This window comes from Eptesicus fuscus, chromosome 19 (genome assembly GCF_027574615.1).
Source record: "Eptesicus fuscus isolate TK198812 chromosome 19, DD_ASM_mEF_20220401, whole genome shotgun sequence".
Taxonomy (NCBI): domain Eukaryota; kingdom Metazoa; phylum Chordata; class Mammalia; order Chiroptera; family Vespertilionidae; genus Eptesicus; species Eptesicus fuscus.
In genome coordinates this window covers 17292876-17318649 of record NC_072491.1, presented here as the reverse complement: position 1 = coordinate 17318649, position 25774 = coordinate 17292876, and the positions used below count along the sequence as shown (strand labels likewise).

General features: G+C 39.9%; 1 long non-coding RNA gene and 1 other non-coding gene across 2 annotated transcripts; one reads left to right on the top strand and one right to left on the bottom strand.

Moving 5' to 3' along the window:
• Positions 1-8056: 8056 nt before the first annotated feature.
• On the top strand, positions 8057-17659 carry LOC129147262 (uncharacterized). Its single transcript, XR_008554641.1, has 3 exons — positions 8057-8125; positions 9472-9547; positions 17639-17659. It is a non-coding gene; the product is annotated as an uncharacterized LOC129147262 (long non-coding RNA).
• Positions 17660-19884: 2225 nt separating this feature from the next.
• Positions 19885-20069, bottom strand: LOC114232135 (U2 spliceosomal RNA). Its single transcript, XR_008554657.1, has one exon. It is a non-coding gene; the product is annotated as a U2 spliceosomal RNA (small nuclear RNA).
• Positions 20070-25774: the final 5705 nt, after the last annotated feature.

Sequence of the window (25774 nt, the reverse complement as noted above, 5' to 3'; positions counted from 1 at the left end):
TTTAATTAATTATTGTATTCTTATTCCATATGAACAACTGTAAACCTAATTTTGCCAAAACTCTTTCCTCATTGAACTATTATCCAAAAGTCTCAAAAATCATGCTCTTTAGAGCACATTTAAGAAAATAGCGCATGCTGTAGAATATGGCATGCACAAATAATATTATGATGCTCATAAATGTGCTGGGAACCTGGTTGTGGCTTATCCTATTGCTTCTAATGCCTTCAATAGCCACAGGAGATAAGCAAGGCCCCAAATCCCAAATCCCACATGATAGCGGGTGTGAAGTCGCTTAGCCGCTGTGCCCCCGACCTGACTGCGCTGGTGTTGCAGGAGAATCTGTGCATGGCGCTATGCAATGGGGGATCTAGTTTTCAACACTGACCCTGATAAAGAAGTGAGAAACTCTTCCCTTCTCAAGGAGGAGAATGTAACCTTCATCTGTGTCAATACAACACAGCCAGCAAAGGACAGTCCACATGAGCAGAGCATCCAGGCCACGGGAGCTGCAGAACCACGCAAACAGGCAAATGCCATGTCTAGGATTAACCGGCATGTCCCAACATTTTGCAGAACCTTTTCAAGGTAGCAGTCTGAATAAAGAAATTGATCAAGTCCGGGGGACTTTCTATAAGTAGATAAGTGTGGCCTGAAAATAAAGGGTCCCAAAGAGAGAAGTTCCAATTTAACCTAGATGGTGATATTTTGTGAGTTGAAACTGTCACATGTTACCAAAAAAAAAAAAAGTTTTAGCAGAATTCAAGATTAACACACGCATAGCCAGAATTTATTTCCTTGGAAACACTGACCTAAGGCTTCTGCTCATTCATTTGGGAGAGTAAGGAAGCCATTTTATCAGAACCTTCTCTGAGACACAGAAGGAAACAGTCAGAACTGAGAAAGACCCCATCCTTGACCAAGTCTGGTAGCCAGAGGGAAGCTTACTTGATGCTCTGGGCAAAAACACTCTTTGTTACTTGATAGGCCTTAGCCCCAGGTCCCTCTTTGGTCTTCTGTGCAATGAACTAGGCCAGTGGTCAGCAAACTCATTAGTCAACAGAGCCAAATATCAACAGCACAACCATTGAAATTTCTTTTGAGAGCCAAAAACCGACTTCTGTGCATGGGCCACGAAGTTTCAATCACACTGTATGTGCACGCCCGCACGTGGTATTTTGTGGAATAGCCACACTCAAGGGGCCAAAGAGCCACATGTGGCTCGCGAGCCGCAGTTTGCCGACCACTGAACTTGACTGATTACTGTGAGAGACAAATGGTGTCCTTTTGACACTCTCACCTAAAAGTCCCCTAAGCACACTTGATAGCACCCTTGTATCAGATCCAAACTCAGTCCCATCACTGTGAATGGTAAGACACATGGAGAAATGAACGCAAAGAAAAATGAGCAGATGTTCCTAAAACCTACAAGAGAGCTGTTCAAATTTTCCTATGTGGCTTCTTTCGTGTCATGAGCATTGTAAGTAACGTTCACTGTATTGTAACACTCAGTGTAACATAAGATGGCAATGCCACTGGCAGACTGCAGGGCTGATGGAATCCCTGAGGTTGGAATGTGTGACATCAGACAGTGGATGTATCATTGCATCATGGCCTGGCAGCATCTACCTCCTGTGAGGTACAAGGGAACCAATTACTTAACTACAGCCACATCTTCCACTTCTCCTCCTCACTACTCCCACATCTCTCTTGACCTGTCAGTAAGAGAACAAAGTATAATGCTTCCATCCAAATTCCAGGATGGCCTGACCTGATGGTCAATGCCCGACCAAGGAATGGTGGACTTCAATGGTGAACCTCAACATTACATAGGTTTCCTCTCCACTCATAGGACATGTTGGACAAACTCAAAACTCTCCCACAAGAAGGGCCATCCCATTGCTGCTGGTAGTCAACCTGAACACATCCTCTCAACAGCCAGGAGATTCCCAGAGAGAGAGGGAGAAAGAAAGTTATAATAGAGAACCAATCCTACTTGAAAATTCTACAAATAAGTCACCAAACATGACAAGGGGAATAGTGAGTCACAGAGCAGAGAGAGGATGGCATGCTGCACAAATGGAAACAGAAAGCAGGGGGAGAGGAGGTACCTTCCTCCAACAGCACACAGAGTTAAGCTTAGTGTTCCATGCTTCCCTTTAAGGCTCATCAACCAGAAGAGCTCAATCTCCTCCCCCTCAGTCCTATCTGTGATTCTTCCTCTGAGTAAATGTTGGCCAGTCACCCTCCTATTGCCACTTCTAATTGCAATTGCCTCCATCTGGAACCTAATTCTACTGCTTTCTTACCTCTTGTGAACCTTTCTTTTCTTCTTCTGGCTTCGTTCATCTCTTGTCACTTCTCTCGCAAGCCTTCCAAGTGATGAATGGCAGAATGACATTTACTGACAGCACCAGCCAACAGAAACCTCCATTCTGCATCGCAACCTGACTACTGAGGCACCTCAGGGGGTTTTTTGTTTGTTTGTTCTTTTGTTTTTTTGTTTTGTTTTGTTTTTGCCACTTAAGGCATCTTTTTACAAGCAAAGAAAGGCATATTTTTCAAAGACCACTTAGAGCTGGAACTTGTTACAGAATCTTGAGCTTTCGAGGAAGACAATTCTTGGATAAATGAGTTCCACCCCGGACCCAGGGTTAATAATGACTCTAATTTATAGTCAGTTACACATTTTAACAAGAATCTTCAGAGTGAGCTCAACCAGGGCTCTCCAAAAAGTGTAAGTATGGCTTACTTATGATAATATATGGTCAACCTGAGTATGTGTTTGACTAATGTATTCATCTGTGAATCAAGAAATATACCTATATCCCTGGCTGGTGTGGCTCAGTTAGTTGGGTGTTATCCAATGTACTGAAAGGTTGCCTGCTCAATCCCTGGTAGGGGGTGTGCAGGAGGCAGCCAATCAATGTTTCTCTCTCTCTATCCCTCTCCCTTGCTCTCTCTCTAAAAATCAATAGAAAAATCTTTTAAAAAAGAAATGTACCTATATAATTTTCTTCCCAATAAATATGTTTTATCATTTTCATGACATGTGATTACACTTGTAAAAATAGAAATGCTATTTTAAGTATTTGGGGAACTACAAAATTTTTACTATATTGTCATTTCATACATTTCATCTAAATGTCTATGCTTTTCTTCAAATCATCTCCAATATATTTATGTTTTGAATGCGATGATATATAGTTACCTAGAGAGATAGAGAATGAGAGAGCTAGCTGTAAATGTAGCTTCACACAGGAGCACAGTTCTCATTTCACATGTGCAGGTGAAGAGCGATATATGCCAGCTCCATCTGGGCAGGAACCATATTTGTCCTGCTTGTCAAGAAGGGATCCTATAGTAAGTACTTAATAAATATGTGGGAAGTGTTCAAGCAATTGCCTGGAAAAATAGAGAGCTGGGGAAGTTTTTCTTATTACATCTCTACAAAACATGACCATCAAAGATAAGCTATGGTTAAGAGCTTGGAGTGAGTCGAACTGCTTTGATTCAATTTCTAACTTCACCATTTAAGTAACTGTAACCTCAAGCCTTCATTTACAATTCTCTCTGCTTCCGTTTTTCTTGCCTTTAAAAAATGGGAAAAACAGTAACACTAATTCATAATTTTATAGTGAGGATTCAGTTATTCACAGGTTGATGTATTTACAGACAAACACTGGGTAAATGTTCACTGCAACTACTCCTCTGAGGAGGATGAGTGACTGCTACTGCTGCTATTTAGTCTGGATTGCAATTTCCTCCTTAAAGAAACAAAGTGTATGGATGATGAGCAGCTTTCTAACACTTTTAGTGTACCTGCTTTGATTCCATTAGGTAGGCAGAGCCTCTTTAAATGGTTTGAAATAATGGACTTATTTTTGATATTATACCATATACAAAGGTGTGAGCTCTGAAGACGTCTGTAACTTTTGCTGGTAGTGGGCAAAAGTTATTATTGCAGGTCAGCAGAATCAACATCTGGAAAGACATCCTGAACATGAAGCAGGGAGAGCATGGACAAACAAATTCTCAAGACAACAGAATCCAAACTAGAATTTGCCTCTGCTCCTCACCACCTCCAACCTGGATGATTATGGGTGACCTGCGGAAGAAGCGAGCACCCTTCATCATAGTGGTGTTGCATTGGGACTTGCTCAGGACATGGAGAAGCTGAAGGAGCTGTGGAACCAGTTGCTGTCTCATGCAAACAAGGTGATCTGGCAGATCAGTGACAATGTGCATGAGCGGGCCCCTCCCTACGCTGAAGTTCAGAGTATAATGATACTCTCCAGGTGCCTATCGAATCTAATGCAACCTTCCCAGGGAAGGGTTTTCTGGAAATTGTAGTTCTGATTGAGGTTTTGTTGACAGTGTAAAGCCATCTCATTTAGCAACAGTAGAACCATTAAAAAAAAAAACCTCATGTAAGACTTGCAATATCAGAAAACAAAAGCAAAACTTCTCTTGCTGAAAGGGACAAAGGTCAAGGAGCCTAAGCCCTCTGGCTTCTTTCTTCTATCTATCTCCCCCACACGCTTTCCCCTTCCCCTAATCTGCAGCTATTTTCAATTGAGCTCTTTTTCTCTGGAAAATACAGACCAGTATGTAACATGTTAGATATGTCATATCATAGAGATAAGATGTCAGTTAGGCATAATACTGTTAAGTGATATATAATTGAATTTCCAGTCAAGATAATACAAATTATTAAAATTAAGTTAACTCTAGATTCTATCACTTTTCAGTAATGATCCAACATACCACTCTGAATAATAGTATCAGCCATGAAGACAACAAATGTCCTAATAATGACTATATCAATGTCTCAGTCCAATTGTGGGAAATAAGGAACAAGAGTATGGATGCTTCAAATATCAGTCTGATATATTCGTGATCATAGGATTTAAGTACATCTACCATCTAACCCATGGGATTTATTTTTACACAATATGTTGTCTTTATTTTTTTCTTAACTGTCCTGATATTGATGCTTAAGATAGGAGTCTGTTTTCCTAATAATTTTAAAACTTGAAAAGAATATTCAAAATATAAATGATAGTCTCCATAAATCAAAGTGCTTGGAATGAAAACATTTTTCACAGGACACACACCCAGAATGCATTGTGTATGGGGGGATGGAGGGAGGCATCTGTGATTTAGAGGTAACTATCTCAAAGGCCAATGAGCTTCGTCTGTAAATTGTCAGGTAGTAAATGTTTTCAGCTTGGTTGGCCATATGGTCTCTGTCCCAACTGCTCAGTACTGTTATTACAGTAAAATAGGCATGCTATGTTCCAACAAAACTTTACTTATGTACACGAATATTTGAATTTCAGATAGTTTTCATGTGTTATGAAATATTCTTTAAAATTTTTTCAACCATTTAAAAATGTAAATGTCTTTATTAGCTCACAACATGTACAAATACATCATTGGGCTAGATTTGGCTCAAGGACATAGTTTACAAACCCTTGATCTATCATAATAAAAATCATTAACCAACCAATAAAACTAAAGAAATAAACCAGAGACATAGAAGCATAGAACAGACTGAGAAGCTCAGAGGGAAGGGGGGAGGGGCAATGAGAAGAGATTAACCAAAGAATTTATATGCATAACCCATGGGCACAGACAATAGTGCTGTGAAGGCCTGAGGGGGAGGGTTTTGGGGTAGAGGGGTCAGTGGGGGAAAAAGGGGACATCTGTAATACTTTCAATAATAAAGATAAATCCAAATATCAATTAAATAAAATATAGGAGGAAAAAAAGAGTATGATTAAAAAGCTGCAAATATTCAAGAAAATTTTCTCATGAAGAAATGGATTTTTAAAACATGAGATTTTTAAAAATCCAGTTTTGTATCATGGAAGCACAATGACTGAAAACTAAACTCCATTTGGATATTCAAAATTACAATGTTTCATTTTCATGGTTGTACCAAAAAGTATTGTGTGCTGTTATGCTGAACACTCTATTATTTTATTAAAATAAGAAAAATACATTTTTCTATTTTAATTTTGTTTTTAAATCAATGCACGACTTTAACAAATTAAGATCACTTCTTGGCTACATGGGAGTATGTCAAGAATAATTAAATAATCTCTTGTCACATCATCACAGTTAGTCATTGAGTATCTTGCTTTTTCTATCTTACAGAAACCTAAGCATTCTGCCGATGTGTTTGTTTCTCTAGTTTCAAAAGTTTACAAAGCCATCAGTTGCCATACGAGTAAAAGAATATAAGTTGTAATACATAAAATATGTCCAAACATGGTATGGATTATCAGATCAATCTAGTGTGTAAGAAAGACCTTCACAACCCTGACAGTTGATTATAGATTTTGTGTCCCATGAGGGATAAACTTGGTATTCCGTGAGGAAATATCACATTACTCTGTTGATTCCATTGTGTTTATCTTTAGCAAGTGTTCTGGGCAATGTTATCAGAGACAATAATTTCAAAAATGGGGTTTTTAATCTTTAGCAAAAATCAAACTAAAAATAAATCAAGATTTAAATTTTCTCAACAGTGAACCTGGAATACAATTTAATATGTATTTCCAAGGAGGAGTGATATTCTCTACTAAGCTCATGTTAAATTTCCTTGACTGTAGCCATGCATTCTAAAATTATGTTATTTATGTAATTAAATAATAATAATAGTAATAATAGTGTGCAGTGTGAAGAAAATATTTTTTTCAAACAATTCAATTATTAGCATAGAACCATAAACCAAAAATATTCACATTATTTCATTTTATTTCCCCCAAGCTTAAATTTGTCTAAGTTATTTTCAAATGTTTTTATCTTGATTTTTTAAATTTTTGGTTCTTTAGTGAAACTTTCCTATGTTTATGAAATTGAATACTGTAATTATTTACTGTCATCCACCTCTTGTTGCAATTGTAAACAAGCCACATAAACATTGGTCTTCATCAAATAATAAAATGATGAAAGGCCCAAGAATTAAAAAAAAAATAAACCATTAGGAAGTCAGAATCTTCAGAGAGATTTAAAGTTAAAGAAAGAGAATAAAAATCCTATATAATAAAAGGATAATATGCAAATTGACCCTAACGGCTGAATGACCAGAATGACCAGTCGCTATGACATGCACTGACCACCAGGGGGCAGATGCTCAATGCAGGATTTGCCCTCTGGTACTCAGTGCGCTTCCACAGGAAGAGGGGGGAAGTGCTGCTCAGCCACAAGCCAGATCATGGCTGGCCTGTGCAGCAGTGGTGACAGGAGCCTCTCCCACCTCCGCAGCAGCACTAAGGATGTCCAACTAATGGTGGGGAGTGGGCCTAAGCCATTAGTCAGACATCCCCTGAGGACTCCCAGGAGACCAGAGGGATGTCTGACTGCCAGCTTAGGCCTGATCCCCCAGGGAGTGGGCCTACGCTGTCAGCCAGACATCCCCCAAGGGTTCCCGGACTGCAAGAGGATGCAGACCAGGCTGAGGGACACCCCCCACCCCGAGTGCACAAATTTTCATGCACCGGGCCTCTAGTATATTGATAAAATATAACATTTCAATCCATTCATTAGACTTTTCACCTCATTCATTAAAAGTGAACTAAAAGTGAAGAAATGGTCAATAAAATACAACTCTTCTATACCATCCCAAATTCCTGTTGTTATTCACCAGGTCCTTTTCGTGTGAATGAATATATGATAAATAAAAGTATATGTTTTCACTAAGAAATCTAATAAGTATTCATTAGAAATTCTAAAGGAACAACAAGAAAAGGAGGATGAAAATTCTTTTAAAAAAGGTATCTGACACCAAAGGTGAGATGTTACATAATTGCAAGTACAGTCTCCAAATAAATTTTGTTCATCAACCCCAAGTATAAACAAATGACACCTATTCCTATCTATTGCATACTTTCTTTCTACAAGGGACTGTGAGATAATCACTTTTTTTCTCTCCATAGAAAACTTGATCACCCACATGAATATTTTCATTCTCATACTTTTGGTGTATCATTGATCCTCCTGAAATTCGTTCTTTTCAATTGTGAAATGAAGATAAGTGCATCTACATCACCATGCTTGGGGAGAATCAAGTGAGATTATGGGCATGAAAATATTTTTCACCTGGAAAGCACACAAGGTAAGTTACCTATTATCTTTATAGTCTCCTGTAAATATACCATTTCTACAGTTTGCTTCACTACTCACCCACTCCCTACCACCACTATAATGGCATGCTTAAAATAAGTGAATGAGGGGAAATTCAAGCCCCCTTAAAGTATTGTATCATCAATACTCTTGTTTATATGTTTTTGTCAAGTTTGGTAAAACCAATCAGAGGACCTGGGACTGCATCTAGATTGCAGCAGTGATAGAAAGGCAGGGCAGGTTAGTAGAACCTTCCTGAGCACATATCATGGAAGGCATTTTGCTAGAAAGGTTCACTTTTTTTTTTAAAATCTTTAGGAAAACACATAAGTAGCAATATGCTGCCCATTTTAAAGATGGGGGAGATGATGCGCAAGGTTCAGCGTTCAATGTACAGTGTACAATGTTATGATATTGGTTCTACCATTCCAACAACTCAGATAAAGAGACATTTTTCAATCTCTTAACCAACACCTATAAGAAAGGTTCCTTTGGTTCTGGCCAGTGTGGCCTGGTTGGTTGGGCATCATTCTGTGCACAGAAGGGTTGCTGGTTGGATTCCCGGTTGGGGTGCATGCCCAGGTTGCAGGCTCCATCCCCAGTCGAGGGCGTGCGGGGGAGGCAGCCTATTGATGTTGTGCTATTGAATCCATGATTCTCTCTCGCTCCCTTTTTCTTTCTCTAGAAATCAATAAAAATATCTTTTAAAAAGAAAGAAAGATTCCTTTGTTGATAATTCCCTAAGTGGAGAAATCAAACACAATGCCAAGCGTGGTTGTGAACAACATCTGAGTGTTGACTAACAGGACTTTTTGGGAGCATAGTAGCAGTTAGTGAATGACTACATAGGTGATTCAGCTTTTTAAAAAAGAAAGAAAAGAGCAAAATATCATTTCTAAATAGCATATACCACCACCCAGAAGTTAATTCCTTTCCAAATCCTTTTCTTCAGCCACACTCACCCAACCTTAGCCTTGCTCATACATACAACAACAGTTCCCCTTTTTGCTCCACATTCTGCAGCCACTTATCTTTCATCTCCAGTGGAATGAGTTATTTTTCAAAACAACATAGTCACTGTAATAAAATGGCCATGGGGTTAGGTTAGCACAGAGCATTTCTGTGAAGAATAGACCTACTTTGTTCTCGTCTATTATGTAACCAACATTCATTTCCGAAGCTTTAAGTTTACATTTTATATATCTAAGCAAAAAATTCATAAAAGCATTTCTTTATCTATTTTTTTTCTTATTTTTAAATCACCCTTATCCCTTTCTAATGGAAAAATGAGCAGATCTCAGGGGTAGAAGGCATTTTTCTTTTTCTGAACCCTTTCAGGATAGGAAGAGTTTGGTTCTCAGAAGAGCTATGAACTCAGATCTGCAACTGCTACTCAGTATCTGTATGATCTTAGGTAAGAAAGAATCTTACATTTCAAAGCCCCAATTTCCTCCTGGGAGTAATAATGACAACCTTGACTAACATCGTTTGCTGGGACAAGCAAATAGAATGCATGTGTGGGAAAGTTCTCTTTAAATGGTAAAGCCCTTGTTTCGACACTTCTGCTATGACTTGTTCTCATTCAGCCTTTTGTTCATGGAACAAGAAATATTTCTAGAGTGCCTACTATGTGTCAGGTGTTATGCTCACTGTGGTAAATAAGAGCATCTATTAATACTTGTACAGAATTAGAAAAAGAGAAAGTGATTGCTGTCTTTCAAGTCTAGCACATTTTAAACGGGGAGACAACTGTGAGCTGGAAAATTAGCAAAGGATATAAAAAGGAGTATTTGTATGAAAGAAATGAAGACTGTAAATGTGTTATAATATAAAAGGAGATGAAAGTTTTGACAGAGTGAACAGCATGAAATATATTCAAGGAACACCAGACTTGCTCCATCTTGAATATGGTAATACCATATGGAGCCAAATTATATAGGGCATTGAAAATCAAGTTTAAAAATATAGATTTTATTTTAGCAGGAAGTCGAGACTTTGACATTTTGGGGCATAATAATGATATGATCAGAAGTAGGACTTGCAGATGGTTGTGTGGAGTTGTTCAGGGAACTCTTTCCCCAGTGAAATAAAAATTTAATTTATGAAAAGTATAAATAATAATTTTCAAAATAAAACACTTGTGCCTGGAAATTTTAAACAGGGAAATATTTATTTAAAGAAATTTACTAACTCTTAACAAAAACAGTGAGAGCCTGTAGCATCTGAGTTACAATCTTCTCCCTCCCTTTCCCTTGACCATTGTAATGGAAGCTCTATTCCAGGCAGCCTTGGCCAAGAAGATGGGGCTCCTTCTCCCCTCACTCTTAGTCTAGGACTACAAATTCACCTCAGGAAGGGCTGTTGCCATCACTCATTCCCCCATCCTGTGTTGCAAAACTCTCCCAGGCCAACACAGCTCAGAGGGCTGGGACTTGCTTCCCCTACCCTGCCCCCACCATAGGGCAGGAACTCTACCCTAGATGTGGTAGGCCAAGGAGACCAGGTCCCAATGCCCCCACCCAGCTCACTCAAGCTAAAAGAACCAAGGGCTAACATAACAGACTTCACCTAGAACAAATTGTGGGGAAGGAAGTTCATGCCCTGAAGGTGTTATCACAAACATTGGTAACTTTGGTGGCAAGCAGTTGAGAGAAAAATTGGTGGCTCTGTGATACTAATAGCAATAAAGCAAAATGGTAGACCAGCTGAAAGTTAAACAGAAAAAGAGTTAGCTAAGAGGAGCCCTGGTGGGGTGTACCAAGCCTCAAGGGCTGGCAATCCCTAGGAAGGGGACAGACATTAATTGGATAAAACAGTGGAGCAATTTATGCCCAAAGGCATTGTCAAAAACTGTAGAGCAATCAGTTTGCAACTGTTAGTGGAAACCAGCAGTTGAAGGTTATGTTGGGGATCCTCACAACTGCCCTCAGTTTCCGAATTCACTAGGATAACTCTGAGGATTCAGCATACAGGTCTATGATTTATTGCAATGAAAGGCGACAAAGTAAAATCAGCGAAGACAAAAGGTGAATGAGGTGAGGCCCAGAGGAAACCAGGTGCAAGCTTCCAAGAGGCCCTTCCCAGTGGAGTCACATGGGATGCATAAATCCTCCAGCCACATGTTCACATAACACGTGAAAAGTTGTCTAGCGGGAAAGCTCATTACAGACTTGGGTTTTTATTGGAGACTGGTCACCCAGACTCTCTGCTCGGGATGTACAAAAATGCTAGAATCCCAAAGGAGAGCAGGAGTTCAGCATCGACCACATTCTTTGTGCAAGCAGATTAGGCACAGGGAGCCATTCTGATCAGTTCTACAAATGGTGGGAGTTCCTGGATGTGAATTACATCACAACAAAGCTGTTACAAATAATGGTCATCAAAGCCTACAGATTCCCAAAGTCATGCTGATGTAGTAGACAACAAGGTAATGTCAAAGCACTCGACTAGAAACAGAAGTTTCATGGAGGTTATTATTAAAGTTTGAAAAGTTTTTGCATGGTGGAGATCCAGTGTTGGTAAACAGAACAAAATGATTAAATTGTGTTAATCTCTATATCTGAGAAGGAGCCAAAGGAAACACTCTATTCTTCTCACCCAAATAGATGGACTATGATGCCCAAATCTCTCTCCTCTCAGAGAATGGGGAGTGGAACTGTAGTCCCCCAGAGGGGGTTCCTCAGGGTGGAGAGGGAAGGAGGAGTCCCTGGACATTGAATCCCAGGAGTCAATCCAACTAAGGGCTGAGAGATCCGAAAGTCCAACTAGCCAGAGAGCTATGGGGTGGGAATGGAGAGGGATCTCCAGACTCAAGAGCCAAACACTGTGAACCTAAGAAGAACAAATCCAGGTTAATAGGAAGAGGTCTGGGTCAACTGCCTATAACTCTATTGTTGTCTAAAATGTGTTTTTACATGCAAACTACAGCTATTGAAGTAGGAGGCAGAATTGGTCATTTGCTCATTCAACAAGCAGACATATCTTGTCCCCTGCTCTGAACACCGCACTGTATGTGAAATGAGATGTGGGGAGCCCTCAGACACACCAATATATTGTTAAAAAGGAAAATAACCTTTGAGACTTAGGAGGGACCCCAGGGATCTCTAACATTATTGCTGTTGTTTTTAAAAGGAAGTGAAAAGGGATACCGAATATTTCTTGCATGATGTCCCAGCAAAAAAATTTGTACACCTAGTTTGTAAAAAAAAAAAAAAAAAAAGGAAGATTAAATGAACTGTGGGAATAAAGCTCTTTTGACCTGGTGGCTTATCTAAGCAGAAAGTTGCTTCCCTTGATGGTAGTTGAGATGGCTTGTTTGTACTCATTTGATCCCTGGACTCTTTCCCCTGCCCCCAACTCCCATTTGCCTGAAAACAGTTAAAAGGCAAAGCAGTAAATCAGGAAGTCTGCAAACACAGCAGGGTTCAGTTTACAGTACAGCAGGGTGAGGGTTGAAAACTGAAGTCGTCTAATTTCATTTTCAAAGCTGAACATCTAATGCTGGATTATCATTAATGACAGACAGCGTGGTGTCAAAGGGTTGTGTCGGGTTCCAGACCTTTTCATGCTTTAAATTCCTTTGTTTAATCAAAGGTTAACCAAATCATTGCTGGTAGCAAACTGCTGCCGCAGGGTACCGTGGGTGGCCGGCCTTTGCCACGGAATCAGCCATCGCTGATAAGGAAAAGAATATTCTTAGGGTTCGCATGTATACATTCCTAGGTGTTTACCACTTTACAAAAACTGTAACAGCCAGCCCCTGAGAAACTGGCTGGGGCTGGAGAGGCTAAGCCATTGATCTTTAATTGGGGGCTAATTTAACTATTAGGATACATGCTTAGTGATTTGTTAATTTCTTTGTTTGGTCAAACAAACAAAAAAATGTGTCCAACACTTTTTTTTTTCTTCCTTCGCAGGCCTTACTTCAGCTCCTTCTCTAAGCCAACAATAACTTGAAGGAGCTTCCAATTAAACTCTTTTCTGGGCCTCCACAGACTTGAGAGAAGGAGGAGCTGTCTGCAGGTGCCTCTTGTCTTGGCTGAAGGCAGCCAGCTAGGAAGCCTGGGCTGGTTTACGCCTATGTAGGCCAGGGATTTAGGAGTTTGAATTAACTTGAAGTGGCAAGAACAAAAGAAGATGAAATATTTCTAAATACATAGCTGGAGGCTCTTTAACTTTTTATAGGTAGAGAGGCCATCGGCAGTGGTTATCAGACCTCAGAATTCATAAATCCCCTAGCCACTAGTTGGAAATGTAGATCCCAGTGTTAATCCACCCACTCATTTACATATTTACATATGCAGACCTGGGCCGGGGAGGCGGAGCCACGTGCCCCAGGGCACCTTCAGGTCAGCAGAAGTGGGAGTGGCATCCTTGTGGCTGACTCTCCACATGGGTAAGTACTCAGAGCAACAAGACTCCTGTCCTTAATCTACACAGACACATAAGCTGAATTTTCAGTTCATTGTGATAACTATTATAACAGCAGGATAAACAAAGGGCTTCGGGACTGTAGGCCAGAGGAACTGCTTGCCGCAGCCACGGGATGTCGAGGGTGGGCTTGAAAAGAAAACTAGGGGTTTGCCGAAGTGAGCCAAGTACAGTCTAGACAAGATTGGGGGAACGATAACGCAAACCCAGGGATGTTTTCAAGAGTTTGGTGTGATCTGGAGACGCAGCAAACTGTGCATGTGTCTCCAACCCGTGTGTGCTCAGGGCTGAGGTTGGGTTGCAGGCCAGGGCTGAAATGGGCTGGGGAAGTAAGTTAGAAATGGACCTTGAAGAACCTTGGATGCTGTTCTAAGGAGTTGCCACTTCATCCTGTAGGTGAGTAGTTCTCTACTTGGGCACGCATGAGAATCGCCTGGATGGCGCTGTAAACGCGGAATGCTGGGCCGCACCTGCAGGGTTTCTGATTGAGCAGGCTGGGGTGGGACGCCAGAAAGGGCATTTCTCGCAAGCTCCCAGGTGATGGCGATGCTGCTGGTCAGGGGGCCACGCTTTGCAAACCACTGCTGTCGTAATAGAGAGCCAGAAGCAGCTTTAAAAAATAAAGAACCTCATTATAGCATTTACATTGGGTTTTACTTAAATTAAAATCCAAGGTGGGAGGGAGAAATTAGGATATGCTAATTGTAGGGAAATGAGAGGCCACAGCCAGGCGTCCTCAAACTACGGCCCGTGGGCCACATGCAGGTGTTTTTGCCATTTTTGTTTTTTTACTTCAAAATAAGATATGTGCAGTGTGCATAGGAATTTGTTCATAGTTTTTTTTAAACTATAGTCCGGCCCTCCAACAGTCTGAGGGACAGTGAACTGGCCCCCTGTTTAAAAAGTTTGAGGACCCATGGGCCACACCATCTATTGATTGCCATTGACCATGAGCAGCATTCTGTGCTAAGAGCTAAATGTCTAGCTTTCATTTAACGATACAGTGACCAAGCCTTACGCATAAGGCTTTCATACGACTGGACTGAACATTAGAACTGCAGCTACTAGCCTTGGGAGAAGAATAGAGATAGGTGGTGGTCCTTCCGTGCAGGGACCCCTGTTGGCTGCTGGGGAAATGAACAGAGTCTGCACAGCTGGCTCTTGGTCAGCTCTGGCGTGGGAAAGGAACACGCATCCTCCTCCAGTGCTTCTAGGCTCCCTTGGTTTTCTAAGTCAGCAACATCAGCAACCTCAATCAGACCTCCCCTTCCAAACGTAAAGGCCAGTCGCTTAGCTTAAAATGGGGAACGCCTCACCCCAGCTTTTCAAGTCCTCCGTCCAGTTAACTTGGGTTCCCACAACCTCTACGCAGCCACCATTTATTCTTGAGAGCCTGGTTATTTTTACCAGACCTCCAAAAAGCCACTTTCACTCCATCTGCATGTCATTTCTCATACCAGCAATGCCCTTCTCCTTCCCTGTCAAGACAAATCTTACGCATCCTTCAAAGCTCGGCTCCGAATCCTCTTCCTGAGCCTTCTCTATTTTTTTGGCCTGCACTGATCCTGCAAATGGTGAAATTCTGTAACTGCAATTGACTTATAACTCACAATTTACTCCTCAACTATGCATATTTCCGACTCTGCTCAATGTTTCTTCATCCGTGGTAGTTTCTCAGCCAGACGCCCACTCCTCAAAGCCATCATCTGTGCTACCCAGGAAATTAACAAAGTGTTCTGTGCAGAATAAGGGAATAGATGCTCAAGTGCCATTCATACTACCAATCCACAATGTCAGTGAAATTCAACCCTGAAGCAAACCTGTGCTTCTAGCAGCACAGAAAGATATGGTAACAAATCACCTAAAATCAAAAAGCAGAGTAACCCAAACATAAGAAATGTTTATATGCTTGCCCATTTGCCCATCCTCGCTGTGCTTGGTCTATGGTAACATCTCTATTTTGTTTGCTTGTCCCAATTTTTGCAAGCATTGTCTTTCCTCTGCTTGTAGATTTTTTTTCTTTTACTTCTATTAGTTTTAAGCTTCTAAATTGTGAACACCCTAGCCATAGGAAGAGGCAGGATTAGTATAGATACAGAATCTTGAAACTCCAGACTCCAGCAAAGGTACCCTCCACACTCCCACCTCAGCCTTCCACGCTCGGTGTCTGGGACCAGCTCCAACTTGGCTTGACTCCTGGATTACGTGATGCCCAGACCTCGCTCTCCCTGGCAGACCCCACACTCTCCCAGCTACAGCAGCATCGTTTTGTCGATGCAGATCATTCCCAGACCTACCTTGCTAAGCCAACCGTACAACTCCTCCTGTCCAGACCTACACTTGAAGCTTTCAGATGTTTTGGCCCACATGTTTCACAGCCTGCGAATCTATCATCATATAGACAGACAAAACGCTTGCTATTTCCCCCAAGCCCACGCTCCTATCTTGCTTGTCTTCGTTGGTAGTACAAGCTTCACTTCTCTGCAGTTCTTACAGGCAGCCGACGTGGGGCTCCTTGTAAGAATTTCTCTTGGTTCGGTCTTTGTCCATAACATTTAAAACATAGTCACATTTACCATAAAAGGTGAAACCTGTGTCCCGCTGTTCACATGGAGGAGTTATGGTAACACAGGCCTCCCTTTTCTTTAGTCCATTTAATTTGGATTGTTTTTTATGTCCACACTAAATGTGGGTGTCAGAGATTCTAACATGATTGGTTGACACAGACACACAACACTTACACACACACACACCATTTCTCTACAGAATATTATAAATGCTTAACCATGCTTGCATTTGAAGTTGGCCACATATATAGCCTTATTTATATGCGTTGTCTTCTTCCTTCTCACTCCTGGAATCAAGAGAGACATTGGCTTACCTTCAGCCCTTTCATTCTCTTCAATTAGCTCTATACTTTCTTCTATGACATTCTGAAATATGGTACAATTTCTTTCTTGAGTGAGAAATTATTTTAGGACTCCTTATCCTTCAAATATTAAGGATTGACTGAAGTAGCCACCTTAGAACATCAATATTAAAAGGACCAGGAGGCATATTAATTTCTAACTTTCCATTAACAATCAACCTAGGTTAACAATGCATTAATTTATTTAGATTCTGCAGGGCTTAAAAAAAATCATGGGCCAAACTTTGAAGGAATACCTTGAAATAACTGGAGAATGGATAGTGGCAAAATTGGTTTTCCTTCCTACTTCTTTTTGTCTCCTAGCATCTATCATGGTCTTTGATGCATGATAAGTACTAAATAGATATTTGTAGAATGGATGAATTAACATGAAAATAATGCATAAAAAGCAGTAGTATATGGAGGTGTTCCTACTGGTTCCAACTTAGGCTCTGTTCTCAGTTTACTGGTAGTATGCTATAGTTTAAATTCTATGTTTTGAAAACAACATTGAGGATGTAGCCAAAATACAACATGTAAACTGCATTTTGGAAATCTTGTTAATTTATGTTTCATTTAAGCGGAATGGAATTTCTAATTAATTTCCCATAGTCTTGTCAAAAGGGTGGTATTAATTACATGGTTTTATTTATACTTTGGAATCTCTCTAATGTTTCAATTCAGCTTGAAAGCAGGGTCATGAATCTGTTCTTGAGTAAGTAAAACACAAAGTTGCTATCATAAGATAACTTTAGTATTCACATTAAAAATAACATCAAAGTCATTTTAGATAGACAGTTTGCAATGCCTTCCCTGAATCCCCTTAAATAATTTTACATTCTAATATATCTGAAACTTTGATTGATGCATTGATAAATGCTTTCTTCCGTTTTAGATAACAAAGAAACCATGGACTAAAACTAGGGCCAAGTTTTGCCTTTAAAATGTCTTCCAGTGAATGTCAGACTATAGCAAAGCCTAGTCTATACTTCAAGGCACATCACGAATATTGTACTGACCATAAATCCTGACTTTATGTCCAGCTCTTACAATGACGACTCTGCTTTCAAAGAGTTATATTATTGGTGGGATCTCTCTGAAGACCGACTGCAGTGAATTCCATAAACCTGTGAATAAGAAGCCCCACCTCTGTTTTTTTTTTCCCAGGGCTGCAAGTGTCATGATAAGGGATGGAATATGTCAATAACCTGCTCTGTAGGTTTCCTGTCTTCGATGTCTGGATCTGATCACATCTCAGGTAATAATTTTGTCTTATAATTACTTAAGGTGAATCATTTGGAAACATGGATAGCCACAGTGACTCTGAAATAACATTTAAAGTTACTTGGAACTCAAACAAATTCATTCATTTCAGTCTTTTTTAATTAATGCCAATCCCAGGAAAAGCAACCCAAGTTAGTTGATTTTGAGCACTTCCTTGACTGTTCTTGTTATTATTCCTTGCATCAAATGATTTTTTCGTAAGTGAACATCAAGCCTAACCCAGATTTCAATAATGAAATACACAAAATCTTTCTCCGCATCAGTTCTCTGATTTAGAAACTAGAGTTTCTCCTTCACCACAAATGCCATTATTCCTAAGAATAGCTGGTTCCCCTGCCACTCAAATGATGTCCTACTCTCGGCATGAGCAGCTGACTCAGCCCTACCTTTGTGGTCCATATACTTGATTCCAAGAGTCCACGACTCTGCCTTCAATGCCTTTCCTTTCACTTTCCTCAAAGTAAAAAAAGATCTTTTCTGACAGTCTCAACTCCAGGGTGCCATTCGCTTTATTTGAATTTCCTGACCCCTTTAGCTATTTGTATTACTCTTTATTTCATGTGTCACTGGCCTGTCTCTCATTCTCAAAAAGGCAGAAACAAGTGGTTTTTTCCTTGGTACTTCACCCAGAGACAGCTGTAGTACTCAGTATACAGTAGATGCTTCTCACGTGCTTGCTGTATAAAGGGGCATCAAAGCAATTCAGGAAACCTCTCAATAGTTTTCCTGTCCCCTCACAAACTCTCTGTCTTTGTTAACCCTCCAAACCAACTATTTGTTAAGGAACACACAGTAACATCAATTATTATTAGATTCTCCACTCTCCTTTCTGATCAGCATTTGCAATAGGAAGTCAGACATTTGCGGGGGGGGGGCGGGGGGGGGGGAGAAATTGAGGAAAATGACTCATCCTCAGACTGATGATTCAGAATGAGTCTTATTGGTTAACCATCATAATTTATTATGTAGTTCTGATATAATATAAAAAGAGAATTTTTAGTTTAGATATAGCTTGACATAAATTATTCTCTTTGTAAAATTGTAAAAGCAAACAGTGCCTGCTTGGTGCTATGTGATAGATTTTCCTAGCCACGTCATTTCTGAAATATCTAAATATGGGGACGTCAAGTTACTCTTCTGGAAGCCTAGTAGCAAAGCAGAAGCAGGCTGTTGAATTAAATGGAGCTGAAACTAGAGCTTCCTGCCCGACACCTGTTAATCACTGAAATAAAAGGCCAATTCAAAGAAGTAACACAACACTGTTGGTTGTCAAAAACTGCTTGAGTTACCACAAATTCACTTATGACTCTCTTGGGAACATCAGTGCTGTGAAAGCTATAGAATTAGAAACTGCCCCCAAATTCTGCCCAGTAGAGAATGCAAACATTTCACTCAAATGGCACTTGTTTGTCAAATGAGCAAAGGCAGGGAAATTGATGAGGGTACTAATTATTTTTGAAAGAGCCAGAGAGGAGTGGAGACTATTCAAAGACTTCATAATGAAGTGAGAAGCTAGGGAGTGGATTTTCCCCAACTTTAAAAGGCTGTGGATTCACAGACAGCAGGGCTGGTGAGCAGGGCGGGGCTTTCTCAATTAGAAACAGGTCTCTTCTCTTGCAATCCTGGTATTTCCCTTGGGATTACAGCAGTTGGAAAACAGTATTTTTTGAATTTGAAATTTTTCATTTTCTTTCCAACACTGAATATCTATGCATAATAGGAGGATATAGACCATAACCACTTTGACTAATCTTTTGTCTCCCTGGGTTTTATGAAAATGAATGTGCATGTTTTTTTTTCTCTCCTAAATACCAAAAAAGGAACACTATGATAGCTCAAGTGGTGAAGCCTTTCAGGGACAGGTTCAACTACTCACTACTTAAGCTAGCTATGCAAATGAGCAATCCTGGGCCTAAAAGTAATTATTCTGGATCTAAACAAGGCCCCCTGAAATTTGGTTTTAAGCAACAGACACATGCCTGTATCAAAGTTACAGTCACAAAGTTCAAGAAGAGGTTAAAAAGGGCTAAATGGTGATGGATGGAGACTTGTCTTGGGGTGGTTAACACACAATACAATATACAGATGATATAGAATTGTATACCTGACTCCTATATAATTGTATTAACCAATGTCACCCCAATAAATTCAATTTAAAAAAGTTCAGAAGGAGTTAGAATAAATTCTCAATAAAATTCCTGGGAAATCCAGTGACACGACTAGTGTTTAGGATGGAAACTATTTAAATGTGTGCTGGAGTAGGATGAGCTATTTGATACTACACTTGATCTTAGCCAAAAGGCCAAGAAGTGATAGGATGAGCTATTTGATATGCATAAAATCATGCCAGTGAGATAGCAAAAATGTTTCAATTAAAGTTTACTAACTGTAGAGTACTGTTGAAGGTTCTATGACAACTTTTACTTGCCCAAAAATTGGTTATAATAATTCAGTAGAGTCATAGGAAAATGTTTAAGACACAGAGATGTCGTGTGAAAGATTGTCAATCCAATTCTTCATGCTGAGATGGTGAAGAAAATTGATGGTGATTAAATATGCACAGTTGCTTGTGTTGCCGAAGTATAGGAACATTCCTACTGGTGGAGTTGTGCTTTACTGTTTGTGAATTGACTCCAAAGTATTTCATTGTTGACATAATGGGGAACATAAGAAATCCTGAACAATTCTCTCTTTCCATTACTTACCTACTATGTCACCTCTTGACTCTCATGACCCTCTCACCAAGGTTGATTATAGCACAGTGGCCATAAGTATTTTTATTTTAGCCACTCTAAAATGTTTAAACTGTTTCAGGAACTCAGACAGAGCTGGGCATACCCAGGTAAAAGGTAAGGTTTGGTTAATGAAATAAACTACCATAAAAAGTTATGGTTGGATGACCCCAATTTGAACCAAGGAAATATCTTGGAAACATACTCAACAAGAGTGGAAAAGACGTTCTTCCTAGAGGCTTGCCAAAGCTTGTTCTAGGCCAGTACATTTGATCTCCCACAACTCGGACTGTGACTTATTAAGATGGAGTTGTAGTGTCCCTCATTTCTGAAAATAAGTATAAAGTGCAGTTGCCACCTAGACATGCAGATGGAACTGAAAGTCTTATCAGTTCCGTGCTCACCCTGAGTGTCAGGGCAGCACATTCTGTCCAAGGATGTCCTGATCTAGACTTCAGAGATGTAGCCAAAGGAAGGAAACTATTTCCCAGACAGAATGTGTTATTCAAGGGACTTGTAAATGTTCTGTGGTTATTCCATTTCACAACCACTAGGTCTGGATTACAGGAAATTATCTCTAAACTAGGACAGAAAATCTATAATAGAAGCAATCCAGCTAGATTCCTGGGTAAGAATACTCGCTCAAATCTGTAAAGAGGATTTTGCTCTGTTTGTTTGTTAGTTTGCTTATTAAAGAGCTGCTGGACTGGCCAAGACTAGGTCCATGGAACAACAGGGTGCACCACTATCTCAGGCAGATTATCAGCATTTCTGTTATTTTACATAACGTCTTGACTCTGTTGACATGTGTACTCAAGAGTTAGTTACATATATTGTGCTTTTTTTTTTTTCTTTTTCTTCCAGCTAGATCTAAAGTAGGAAATATTAAGATGTTCTCTGGCTATTTCCTTGCATGTCAGAAAAGAAATATCAAGCAACTAATTGGCTTAAAATTTTCTGCCCAGTTTTGTGGGCCCAGGGGACTTTATCTAAAGACTCAAACTGAGAACAGTCCTTAGAAATTTCCTGTGTGAGTTATTGATGTTATATTATCTCTCTTCTGCCATTGAAATCCTCCCCTCTCTTGGGTTTTCTTTCCCCTTCTTTGAACTTTGGGCAAAACTCAAGACTTCAGGGTATTCTGCCAATTAGAGGTTCCCAGAGATATTGGAGAAGCTGTGGGTATAGGCTGTCTATAAGCCACCTCACACATTTGCCACATTAGCCCTCTCTTATCAAAACCGCCATGTTCTCAAGTCTTCCTGGCAAAAGGGCAATTCCCTTGGTTAGAGGAAAATTTTTCTCATCAGAATTCTAGAGAGTCAAAAAGAATTTCTAAAAAGAGTTGCAAACCACTTCAGAATGACCCAGGTTCTTCTCAGCTTGTATGTGATCACAAATTTAGTCTCCTCTCAGAAGCCAATAATAGCTCCAAGCCTACAAAACAAGTTGAGGTCCATTCAAAGCAACAGGAGGGCACACTCTATGCTTTCTCTTTTCAGGAAATAGCTTAGCACCTTTGCAATAATGAAATCCTCAAGGAATTCTGATGAGCCAAGGAGTGAGAGCATGGAGCTGGTCTCCATCAAAAAAACCATGAACTTGCTAAGTGTAGCTCTATTGGAGTGCTCAAAAGGCTTGTATAGTTTCTCTCCCAAATGAGATTAGAATAGATTGGTGTATAATTTCTAAATAAATCTTTAGCCCATCCCCCTTTTCATTGTAATGGATTGTGTTCATCATTGTCTTTGTCTTCAGAGATCTCATTTTAAGCTCAACAAAGCTCTGAAAATATTGACCGACACTTCTACAGCTTCTACTCCAACTTCCTTTATCAGCCTTGATATATAATGTTTGGCTTAGTGCCTTGTCAGTTATAACATCTAACATTTGCAGAGTCCCAGCCAAAGCTGTTAGCACAGTCCTACTCTCCACTTGATATTCGAGCAACTTAATCCCCAATTTTAGGCAAATCTCACTCCTCCCTGTCCACCATGAATTTTGGATGGGAGAAGAATTATTGTTCTGCAATTGTCCTACTTCGTTGGGTTCTATTGCTCTCATTTCAAAATCATGCTTTTTTCCCTCTTCTGAAGACAGACTTTGCTATCACTATTTATCTATTGTATAGCCTGCTGAACTGAACATTTAAACAAAAAAAAAACATATTTTAGTATATCAAATCACAAGTTATCTCAAGGTATACATATATTTATTGTCTTTGGAACTGTAGATTTGAGGAAATGCAAATTAAAGCAATAATTATATATAATTTGGGCTTATCAACTTGACAAAGTAAAAAGAAGAATAAATTATTGATGAAACTATAATTGACATATCATTTCTAAGAAAAAGCAGACAATATATATCAAAAAATTTTAAATGTACTTATATTTTAAGCAACTTTGCCTTAAACTTTGTATCCTGCCACTAGAGGCCCAGTGTATGAAATTCGTGCATGGATAGGGTCCCTAGCGACTGTTGGCTACCAGCCAGGGCCTCCCTTCCCCCGGCTGCCTGCCGCAGCCTTTGGTGGCAGGGATTGGCCCACTGGCTCTGCCCCTGGTTAAACTCCTGGTCAAGGGGACAATTTGCATATTATGCTTTCATTATATAGGATTATTTATTAAAATCATGGGCAATGACAATGATAGAGAGGGAGGCTATAATTCTAATTATGGAATAAAATGTGTGGGCATTAAAAGTCATGTTTTGATATAAAATTCTTATACTTAAAAATTGAGCAGACTATAAAAGTTAATTTATGGAATGAAGATCCATCTATTTATCTATCTACATACCATACATACATGTATACTTAAGTAAAAAATTCTGTATCTCAGAAAGGGAAGTTTTTTGTTTTTCAAGTGTCAAGTATTTGCATTTTGCATACTGTGTTTTTTTTTTACAATAGATCAGAATTATGACATAATTTCTCTATCTTAAAATATATAGAGTAATTATATAAACATTTATAAACATAGATTTTAAGTGTAAAGAGCCAATCATTTGTAGGTTATAACTTTTGAAAACAAGTCCATCAACTCAGACTTCAAAAGCAAGGCTACATAATGTATGTCACATAATGTGTCATATGTTTATTCTAAAAACATTACTAATTTTGCCCTAAAAATAGAAAATTAAAATAAATTATTCAAAAATATATTCTCACTCTGACCGGTTTGGCTCAATGGATAGAGTGTCGGCCTGTGGACTGAAGGGTCCCAGGTTCGATTCTGGTCAAGGGCATGTACCTTGGTTGCGGGCACATCCCCAGTAGGGAGTGTGCAGGAGGCAGCTGATTGATGTTTCTCTCTCATCCATGTTTCTAACTCTCTATCCTTCTCCCTTTCTCTCTGTAAAAAATCAATAAAATATATTTTAAAATATATATATATATTCTCTAATATTGTATCATTGGGTATAAAGTATGTTTTCCTTTCAAAATACTTGGCTGTAGAAGTTTACAGGGTGACTATATGGTAGTTATATTTCTACAACTAATGATGAACAAAATTATCAGCCAGGTCTTGGTGTTAAGATGTTGTAAAGGTCCACAGACAGAAATTGCTCTAAGTTAATGCTATTGCTCTGTTGAAAGCATATGCAGGAAGGCAAGTTTCCAGCCCCCTTCCAACCAAATAAGCATGTTAACATATAAACAGTGGACCTTCAATAAATACCTATGCATTTTCGTAGTTATTTAGTGAGTCTCTACTACATTCCTAATTCCACATTAATCCTTACATAGATAAAAAGAGGTATAAGAATTGTAGTGTTCTAAATTCAAAAACCAAAATCTTAACAAAGAGTAAAGAGCAGCACGAATGAGAGCATTAGTGATGAGACAAACATGCTTGAGGAGATGGGAAAGTCATGGACACCAGAAGCATGAAAATATCAGAGAAATGATCAAAATGGGGATCAAGAAAGGCTTATTGGAAAAGCTGAGTATTGTAGGTTGGATTTGAGGAGACGGGAGGATGCAAACTCAAACACCCACAGGAGCAGGCCGGCAAGGCAAATATAGAAAACAGGCCACTATAAAGATGTCATAGACAGAGATGGAGACAGTAGCAAATGGACAGAGGCAGTCATCGCTCTGCCCCAGCAGGTTGTTGTCAGAAGGTCAGTGAAGACCTGGTGTTGTCAGATTAGAAGTTTTTCAGTTTTGGTTGTGTGTCTGTAGACACAGGGGTGTCATGGCCAAGAAGTCAATTGATTGTTTCACAGTCCCAGCCCTCTGTATGTGTCAGTGTCCCGATCAGAAAGGAATAGGCCGTAGGAGATATAGATACATGAGTTATTGTAGGGCCATGACCTTATGCGGTTGTCAGAGCTGGTTCCATTGACTATTTGAAGCTGTTGTTTATTGTTTCTGTGTCTACATCTGATGTAAGAATCTGAAGTTTGGAAGATACACAGTTAAGAAAGGAGAATGGACATGAGGGGAAAGAAGGAAAAAATGATTGAAACAGAACCCACAGGGGAGAACTAGAACCTGCAAGGGTCACTCCTGCTTCCCAAGCTGCCAACTGCAATGTGGGCTGAGCGGCTAACCCTGCACAGCGGAGCCAGTCTACAAGTGATAATGCCTGTGAGCTGCAGCAGTACCTTGGGCTCTCTCACCTCCCAACACAAAAAGGAAGGTTGCTGCAAATGCAGCCACTGCCTGATCCTCACTCTGCTTCTCTACTCTTGGAACTCATGTGTGTTGGCTTCTTGACAAAGGGTGCCAGTGTCTCTCGAGGGACATTCCCATCGTCCAAGGTTGGGGGCTTGGAAGAATGGAAATAACTTGGATGAAGAGTTAAGCAATTTCAGTTTTGGATTCAATGACCGTAGGCCAGTCACTTAACTTCTCTGGTGCTCAATTTTCTCATTAAGAAGATGGAAGAATTTGGGTCGCCTCTAACCTGGAAAGCCTAAGAAAGCAATGTCTGTCAAAAAGAATGTAATATGCAAACATCGTGCCGGAAGAGGCTGCTCACAGCTTTTGTTATGTGGTGTGTATAGATACTGAATGGAAGATCTGAAATTCAGACCAGAGGCAGGCCCCTTTAGAAGCAGCACTGTGAATGAAGGAGAGATGGAAAGACAGGGGTGCAGTGGAAAGAATAGGATGGAGAGTTGGGAAACCAGGACTCTTGCCCTGTCTTCATCACCAATCCCTTGAACTAAACTCAGTCATTTCGCTTAGGGGCGGGGGGGCTCTCATTTTTCTCCTTTTGACATGAAGGCATGAGGCATTGGTGCTCATTGTTCACTAGCTCACAATGGAATCCCC